Source organism: Rhipicephalus microplus, unplaced genomic scaffold (genome assembly GCF_043290135.1).
Source record: "Rhipicephalus microplus isolate Deutch F79 unplaced genomic scaffold, USDA_Rmic scaffold_208, whole genome shotgun sequence".
In the NCBI taxonomy this organism is placed as follows: domain Eukaryota; kingdom Metazoa; phylum Arthropoda; class Arachnida; order Ixodida; family Ixodidae; genus Rhipicephalus; species Rhipicephalus microplus.
In genome coordinates, this window is record NW_027464779.1 from 100,001 (window position 1) to 108,604 (window position 8,604).

Genomic DNA, 8,604 nt, shown 5'->3' on the forward strand with positions numbered 1-8,604 from the left:
CGGTCCCGTTTCGCTCGCAGCTACTCGGGGAATCCCTGTTGGTTTCTTTTCCTCCGCTTAGTGATATGCTTAAATTCAGCGGGTTGTCTCGCCTGATCTGAGGTCGACAGCGGATACATTCGCTTCCATCAACTTCCTGCACGACCGCGTGCGCTCGCCCTACCAAGTGCGCCCGCAACCCTGTACAGGGCCACTTCTTCACAAGGCTGGCAATCGGCTTCCCCGCTGCACGCGTGCGGCGCACAACCGGTGTGACGTGGAAGTGACGGGACACGTTCGTAAACCCATCGCGAACCGAGTACGACGCCCTACCAAGTGCGCCCGCAACCCTGTACAGGGTCACATCTTCACAAGGCTGGCAAGCGGCATTCCGCTGCGCGCGTGCGTCGTCCGAGCAGTTGCGTGATAAACGACCGTGTCGAAAGCCCAAACACCGCCGAGGCCAGTCGCCGCCGCCGCAAGGGCAGCCACGCAGCCTGGCGAGAGGCATCGTCTCGTGTAGCGTCGCCCCCGCCCCAACTGGAGTGGCCCAGTTTTTTGAACGGGACGGGAACTGCGAAGCACTTAGACCGACGGCGGACTACGACGAGAACGCCTTAAGCTTCGCCAACGTTTCGCCAACTCGTGCGGGAGACTTTTTCCGCTTCGCGGCAAGTCGTCGCGCCGTGCTCTCCGCATCAACCGCGTACGCAGCGAACCGCAAACGTCGGGCGCAGCCTCCTCACCTCCCTGCGCTTTGCGCGCGAACGTTCCCTGTTCGCGCGGCAAAGCCTGGAGGAGGCACGGCCCCGCAGCGTGTTCGAGCGCCCGGTCTACGGGACACCCTGCTTACTTCGAGGGCAACAAGCGCAACGCAAGGCTGCGATCTCGCGCACTTTGCGCACGGCTGGAGAAGCTTTGCTGGCCGGCTTTCGCTCCTCGTGTTTACCGTGCGTTAAAGTTGCGCGTCCGTGGCTCTCGCAGCTCTTGCGCGCCCGGTCGCAGAGAGGAGTACGCAACCTCGACCGCACTTTCCCTGCAGGCTTCCTTCCGACTCGAAGTCCTGCGGCGGTCTCAACGAGGTGCCACATCCTCAATGCAGTCGGTCGCCCCCGTTTCGGTTGGGCTCTGGCACGACGGTCGCCACCGTCTCGCCCTTGAGTGGCCGCTGTTGGCGCTCGCTGTGAGGTGTTCAGCGTGCTGTCCGTGTTGCCGACGCGGTCAAAACGAGTCGACGGCTCACGTTCCCTTGTGCGCCGAAGGCTCTCTTGATATGTGATCCGACCCTCAGACAGACGAAGCCAAGGGAAGACCCAAGGCCGCAATGTGCGTTCAAAGAATCAGTGCTCAGTGTGTCCTGCAATTCACACCAAGTCTCGCAGCTGGCTGCGTTCTTCATCGACCCGAGAACCGAGTGATCCACCGCTTAGAGTCGTGAAAAAGTGTTTGTTCAATTCCGTACAGTCAAAACCAAACGTTTCTGGCACTCGGCCAAACAGTGGCCAAGAAGGGCGCTTTTCAGCGCACGCTTGGACTCCAAAACTCTGCCGCGCCTTTTTCGGCTGCCGCAAATCGAGCAAACGGTGTGTTTCGGACGGCGTTTCGCTTCCGCTACTTGCGAGTGCTTTCGTGGTCCACCCCTCTATAAATACTCGGGAGGCGTCGAAGCCGGTTCTCCAAGCCGGACCCGTAGGTATCGTTGTGTGCTCGCTCTCATTGGCCCGCCTAACCAGAAAATGCCTGCGGTACACCCATTTGGATAAGAGTGCACGCAGATGCGGGCCTCGACGGCTACACATTTCCTCGGGCGGCCGCCTCCCGGCCTCCGTGGAGCGCGGGATGCACGGTCCCATCGACAAGCCTCTCCCGTTTTTACCGTGGCGTCGCGGTTCACCACGGCGGGCGGGTCGGTCTCCTCCGCATAAAAAGGGGGACCCCCGCTTTTTGTTCCACGAAATCGCACAAGCTTTTTTCGCATCCACGGTTTGCCACCGCACACCAAAATGCCGATCCGGCTGCCTACTTTAGCCAACAGGTGGAGCCAGGCGCGCCGTACTTGCGCGGCACTTCCCACGTCCACCGAAGTCGGTGCCAAGGACCACTTTCGGCGCCGGAGCCGCGTACGAGCCTACTCGAGGCGGAAGAACGAAGCCAGCAAGGGCCTGGCCGCAAGTGCGTTCAATTGTCGGGACGTCCAAGTCCCTCGTTCTTCCGTGCTTCCTCTTTCGGCAAGTCGTTGCGGCACCTTCCCAAAGCGCGCAGACCCGCTAATCGCGACGAGCGCGACGTGGCCGTGCCGCCTTTCCCTCGGCAGCAAGCAAAACGCCTGGCAACGTCGACGCTCCCCTAACCGCGATCTCGCACCGTGTTTCGTGTGGCGAATTCAAAAGCCGGCCGGCGCTGCTGCAACCATTACGGTCGGTACGCATACGCCGCGGAGGGCGGGACGGTCATCGGAGCGTGCGGTTCCTCCATCGAGTACTGCGCACCTCGGCCGTCGCATCGCCGTGCCATGACCGGCCGCGCGTCAACGCGAACCGGTGCCAGCGAGATCCCTCGCCTGCAAGAACCGACCGGCAGCCTCCGTCACCCGAGGACGCGGAGGCGCTTGCCGCGGACGGCGGGACGGTATGCACTGGTGCACAGCGGACCCGTCACATCGCCAGTTCCTTGACCGACCGCCGACGCTTGTGCCGTTCCTCTCGTACTTGGCAGTCGCCGCGCGATTGTCGGGTCTCGTTCTTGCACGCTCGAACGGTCGGGAGGGCACTCGGCTGGCGTTTCGGGAACGCGCAGCCTCGCCTTCTACCGACGTAACCACGACTCGCCGTTCGCGCTCCGCCGCTCCTGTTTACAGTACTAGGCGGTCCCGCAGCGGTCGGGTCGCGCATTTCGAGCGCTTCGAGCCACGGTGCAGTGGCGGGTCGAAAGCCGACCTATGAGTGCGTTGCGCCGTTTGTACCCGCGTCCGCCACCTGGCCGACCGTCCAAGGTCGCGGTGTTGGCGTCCGCTGGGCGCAACAATTTGTCACGGGGTGCCGCTCCACATTCAGGCAGCCCCGTGGGGAAAAGCCGACCCCGCGTCCAAACGGGGTCAGCGGCAGAAAGTGTCGGGCGCAGACGCAGCTGAGGCGCTCACCCTTCACAATCCGTTAATGATCCTTCCGCAGGTTCACCTACGGAAACCTTGTTACGACTTTTACTTCCTCTAAATGATCAAGTTTGGTCATCTTTCCAACAGACCGGCGCAACCGAAAGGCCGCGCCGGACATCGGTCCGAAGACCTCACTAAATCATTCAATCGGTAGTAGCGACGGGCGGTGTGTACAAAGGGCAGGGACGTAATCAACGCGAGCTTATGACTCGCGCTTACTGGGAATTCCTCGTTCAAGGGGAACAATTGCAAGCCCCTATCCCAATCACGAAAGAAGTTCCACGGGTTACCCAGTCTTTTCAGACAGGGATAAAGACACGCTGCTTCCTTCAGTGTAGCGCGCGTGCGGCCCCGGACATCTAAGGGCATCACAGACCTGTTATTGCTCTGTTTCGTGCGGCTAGGAGCCGCTTGTCCCTCTAAGAAGGTTGTAAGGTGCTGGGAACCCCGCACCTATTTAATAGGCTAGAGTCTCGTTCGTTATCGGAATTAACCAGACAAATCGCTCCACCAACTAAGAACGGCCATGCACCACCATCCACCGAATCAAGAAAGAGCTCTCAATCTGTCAATCCTCCCAGTGTCCGGGCCGGGTAAGTTTTCCCGTGTTGAGTCAAATTAAGCCGCAGGCTCCACTCCTGGTGGTGCCCTTCCGTCAATTCCTTTAAGTTTCAGCTTTGCAACCATACTTCCCCCGGAACCCAAATACTTTGGTTTCCCGGAAGCTGCCCGCCGAGTCATTTGAGTAACTCAGGCGGATCGCTGGTTGGCATCGTTTATGGTCAGAACTAGGGCGGTATCTGATCGCCTTCGAACCTCTGACTTTCGTTCTTGATCAATGAAAACATTCTTGGCAAATGCTTTCGCAGTAGTTCGTCTTGCGACGGTCCAAGAATTTCACCTCTAGCGCCGCAATACGAATGCCCCCGTCCGTCCCTCTTAATCATTACCTCGTATTCCAAAAACCAACAGAACAGAAACGAGGTCTTGTTCTATTATTCCATGCAAGTTTATTCAGGCGACTCGCCTGCGTTGAGCACTCTAATTTTTTCAAAGTAAAAGCACCGGCCATCTCGAGGCACACAATGAAGTGCACCAAGAAAGAACCGGCATGATGTTCAGTCCGAGCCGTCGCATCGGGTAGATGCACTACTCGTCTGGAACTGAGATCCAACTACGAGCTTTTTAACCGCAGCAGCTTTAGTATACGCTATTGGAGCTGGAATTACCGCGGCTGCTGGCACCAGACTTGCCCTCCAATTGATCCTCGTTAAAGGATTTAGAGTGTACTCATTTCAATTACGGGGCCTCAAAAGAGTCCCGTATTGTTATTTTTCGTCACTACCTCCCCGTGCCGGGAGTGGGTAATTTGCGCGCCTGCTGCCTTCCTTGGATGTGGTAGCCGTTTCTCAGGCTCCCTCTCCGGAATCGAACCCTGATTCTCCGTTACCCGTAACAACCATGGTAAGCAAGTAACCTACCATCGAAAGTTGATAAGGCAGACACTTGAAAGAAACGTCGCCGGCTCGTGGCCATGCGATCAGCACAAAGTTATCCAGAGTCACCACACAATACGGGCCGAAACCCGATCGATCTTGGTCTAATAAAAGCACCCGTTACCCAAAGGGCTCCAGGCTCACTGCATGTATTAGCTCTAGAATTGCCACAGTTATCCAAGTAGGAAGAAACGATCTAAGGAACCATAACTGATTTAATGAGCCATTCGCGGTTTCGCCTTATTTCGGCATGTACTTAGACATGCATGGCTTAATCTTTGAGACAAGCATATGATTACTGGCAGGATCAACCAGGTAATCGTTCGACTGCGCGTCCGTCCTCGCCCTCGGCGGGCCGGACGCAGTCTGTGTGCGGCGGAGGCCACCTTCAGGCGCCCCAACACGCTTATTTTGCACTCCGAGATGACGGCGTTCGAGCTCGCTACGGCACAACCTTCCCGAAAGACGAGTGGGAGCCGTGCGGCAAGAAGCACGTTCATGCTCGCTCTTTTTCGTTGCATCGACTCGGTCGCGCCGTGCGGGTTGCCCAAGCCCGCTGCACTGTCGGTGGACCGGCCGGAACTAGCAACGGAGCCGAGACTGCAAAGCCGCCAGACGACGGGTCACGCCCGCGTCTTCGGCGCTTTCGCATCTGAATCGCCCGAGGACGACACGGAACACACCTCGATATCGTGGTAAAACGGCACCGTCCGACAACCAGCCCCTAACGCATCAAGCGGATGAGGCTGCAGACGACTGCCGTGGATTCCCCTGGAGCAGACCCGAGGACACGCTTGACGAGGCCGAAGCCCGCCGCATATCAGACACCCGGTCGCTTTCGCGTACGCCGCTCACGAGAACCCCCACATAATAGCAGCGATAAGTACCCAGACCTCCTTGGGCCCTAATACGAGCGTACTCGAGAAAATTTCACCGCGGGTGTGCCCCGAAACGTGTGGCATGTTGAGCGTGCCACAAGTCTACGTCGCTCTCAAACCCGCCGAGGTCGTAGAATTTGCGACCCTACTCACGAAATTCCCACCGAGGATACGGCCGCAAACGTACCGCACCTTGGGTAGGCCACGAGTTTGTGCAACACTACGCTGACGGCACAGCACCGAGGTCGTGCGCGCACGCACGGGAAAATTCCGCCGCGGTTTCTGCCGAAAACGTGAGGCACCACGACTCTCCGCAAGTTCGCGTCGACTGCGAAAGACCGAAGTCGTGAACGACGTGTCCGCTACTCGCCGCCGACACGCTGGACACCAAACGTACAACGACTCGACGGCGTCGTAGAGGCCCACGACGCGGTTTTCCTTAACGACGTCTCGGCGTGGCACCGACAGGTTAGAACGGCCGACCAACGTTCCCTGTCCGCCGTTCGGCTCAGTCGAAGGGCTCGGCGACTTCGGCAACGCTGCGAAGCCGCACGGTGACGCACGCCATGTCCCCATTTTTTTTTTTCTTTCTGCGTCTGCCGGGGTGCCCCTATAATAGCAGCGATAAGCACCCAGACCGCCGTGGGTCGCTCGCCCCGGCTGACGTGGTTTTTCGTACTCCTGCGGCGGTCGCCGTCAAGCACGTCCAAATACGCTACTTTCGTGGGCGCATTCACGCTCTTTCGCTTCGCCGGAGTGCCAGCACTCACTCTGCCAAAAACGGCGAACATCCGAGCGGCGGTTCCCACTTTTGCGTCGGCGTCGCAAACCCCGCCCCGGCAGACGAGGTTTGCCGTACTCGTGCGACGGTGGCCGGCGGGCACGTCGAAAGACGCCGATATCGTGCGCGAATTGGCGCACCTTGGCTTCACCGGAGTGCCGCCACTGACTCCTCCAAAAACGGCGAAGATCCGAGCGGCGCTTCCCACTTTCGCATCGGCGTCCCGAACTCCGCCCCGGCTGACGCGGTTTACCGTACTCGTGCGACGGTCGCCGGCGAGCACGTGGAAAGACGCCGATATCGTGCCCGAATCGGCTCCGTTCGGCTTCGCCGGAGTGCCAGCACTGGCTCGGCGAAAGACGACGAACATCCGAGCGACGGTTCTCACTATTGCGTACGCGTCGCAAACCCCGCCCCGGCAGACGCACTTTGCCGTACTCGTGCGACGGTCGCCGGCGAGCACGTAGAAAGACGCCGATATCGTGCCGGAATCGGCCCCGTTTGGCTTCGCCGGAGTGCCAGCACTCACTCGGCCACAAACGGCGAACATCCGAGCGGCGGTTCCCACTTAGCCGTCGGCGTCCCGAACTCCGCCCCGGCAGACGCGGTTGCCGAGCTCGTGCGACTAGCGACCGCGAAGCCGTCTCGCGACGCCGCTTTCGTGCGCGGCTCCCACTGCGACCTGGGTCACCCGAGGTCGACGAGCAAAAAAGAATGTCGAAAAAAATTTTTTTTTTTTTTGCGTCTGCCGGGGTGCCCCTATAATAGCAGCGATAAGCACCCAGACCGCCATGGGTCGCTCGCCCCGGCTGACGTGGTTTTTCGTTTTCCTGCGGTGGTCGTCGTCAAGCACGTCCAAACACGCCACTTTCGTGGGCGCATTCGCGCTCTTTCGCTTCGCCGGAGTGCCAGCACTCACTCTGCCAAAAACGGCGAACATCCGAGCGGCGGTTCCCACTTTTGCGTCGGCGTCGCAAACCCCGCCCCGGCAGACGAGGTTTGCCGTACTCGTGCGACGGTGGCCGGCGGGCACGTCGAAAGACGCCGATATCGTGCGCGAATTGGCGCACCTTGGCTTCACCGGAGTGCCGCCACTGACTCCTCCAAAAACGGCGAAGATCCGAGCGGCGCTTCCCACTTTCGCATCGGCGTCCCGAACTCCGCCCCGGCTGACGCGGTTTACCGTACTCGTGCGACGGTCGCCGGCGAGCACGTGGAAAGACGCCGATATCGTGCCCGAATCGGCTCCGTTCGGCTTCGCCGGATTGCCAGCACTGGCTCGGCGAAAGACGACGAACATCCGAGCGACGGTTCTCACTATTGCGTACGCGTCGCAAACCCCGCCCCGGCAGACGCACTTTGCCGTACTCGTGCGACGGTCGCCGGCGAGCACGTAGAAAGACGCCGATATCGTGCCGGAATCGGCCCCGTTTGGCTTCGCCGGAGTGCCAGCACTCACTCGGCCACAAACGGCGAACATCCGAGCGGCGGTTCCCACTTAGCCGTCGGCGTCCCGAACTCCGCCCCGGCAGACGCGGTTGCCGAGCTCGTGCGACTAGCGACCGCGAAGCCGTCTCGCGACGCCGCTTTCGTGCGCGGCTCCCACTGCGACCTGGGTCACCCGAGGTCGACGAGCAAAAAAGAATGTCGAAAAAAATTTTTTTTTTTTTTTTTGCGTCTGCCGGGGTGCCCCTATAATAGCAGCGATAAGCACCCAGACCGCCATGGGTCGCTCGCCCCGGCTGACGTGGTTTTTCGTTTTCCTGCGGTGGTCGTCGTCAAGCACGTCCAAACACGCCACTTTCGTGGGCGCATTCGCGCTCTTTCGCTTCGCCGGAGTGCCAGCACTCACTCTGCCAAAAACGGCGAACATCCTAGTGGCGGTTCCCACTTTTGCGTCGGCGTCGCCAACCCCGCCCCGGCATACGCGGTTTGCCGTACTCGTGCGGCGGTGGCCGGCGGGCACGTCGAAAGACACCGATATCGTGCGCGAGTCGATGCTTCTTGGTCTCGCAGGAGGGCCGCCACTCACTCCTGCAAAAACGGCGAAGATCCGAGCGGCGCTTCCCACTTTTTCGTCGGCGTCGCAAACCTCGCCCCGGCAGACGCGCTTTGCCGTACTCGTGCGACGGTCGCCGGCGAGCACGTCGAAATACGCCGATATCGTGCCCGAATCGGCCCCGTTTCGCTTCGCCGGAGTGCCAGCACTCGCTCGGCCAAAGACGACGAACATCCGAGCGACGGTTCCCACTATTGCGTACGCGTCGCGAACCCCGCCCCGGCAGACGCGGTTTGCCGTACTCGTGCGGCGGTGGC

The 8,604-nt window shown here is 60.1% G+C and overlaps 2 non-coding genes and 1 pseudogene across 2 annotated transcripts; all 3 read right to left on the reverse strand.

Annotated features, from left to right (window-relative positions):
• Positions 1-106, reverse strand: part of LOC142792218 (large subunit ribosomal RNA) — a 2,839-nt pseudogene extending 2,733 nt beyond the window's left edge.
• A 1,154-nt stretch (positions 107-1,260) lies between these two features.
• LOC142792244 (5.8S ribosomal RNA) lies at positions 1,261-1,413 on the reverse strand. Its single transcript, XR_012890773.1, has one exon. It is a non-coding gene; the product is annotated as a 5.8S ribosomal RNA (ribosomal RNA).
• Positions 1,414-3,132: 1,719 nt separating this feature from the next.
• LOC142792235 (small subunit ribosomal RNA) lies at positions 3,133-4,947 on the reverse strand. The gene has a single exon (XR_012890764.1). It is a non-coding gene; the product is annotated as a small subunit ribosomal RNA (ribosomal RNA).
• Between the last annotated feature and the right edge of the window lie 3,657 nt (positions 4,948-8,604).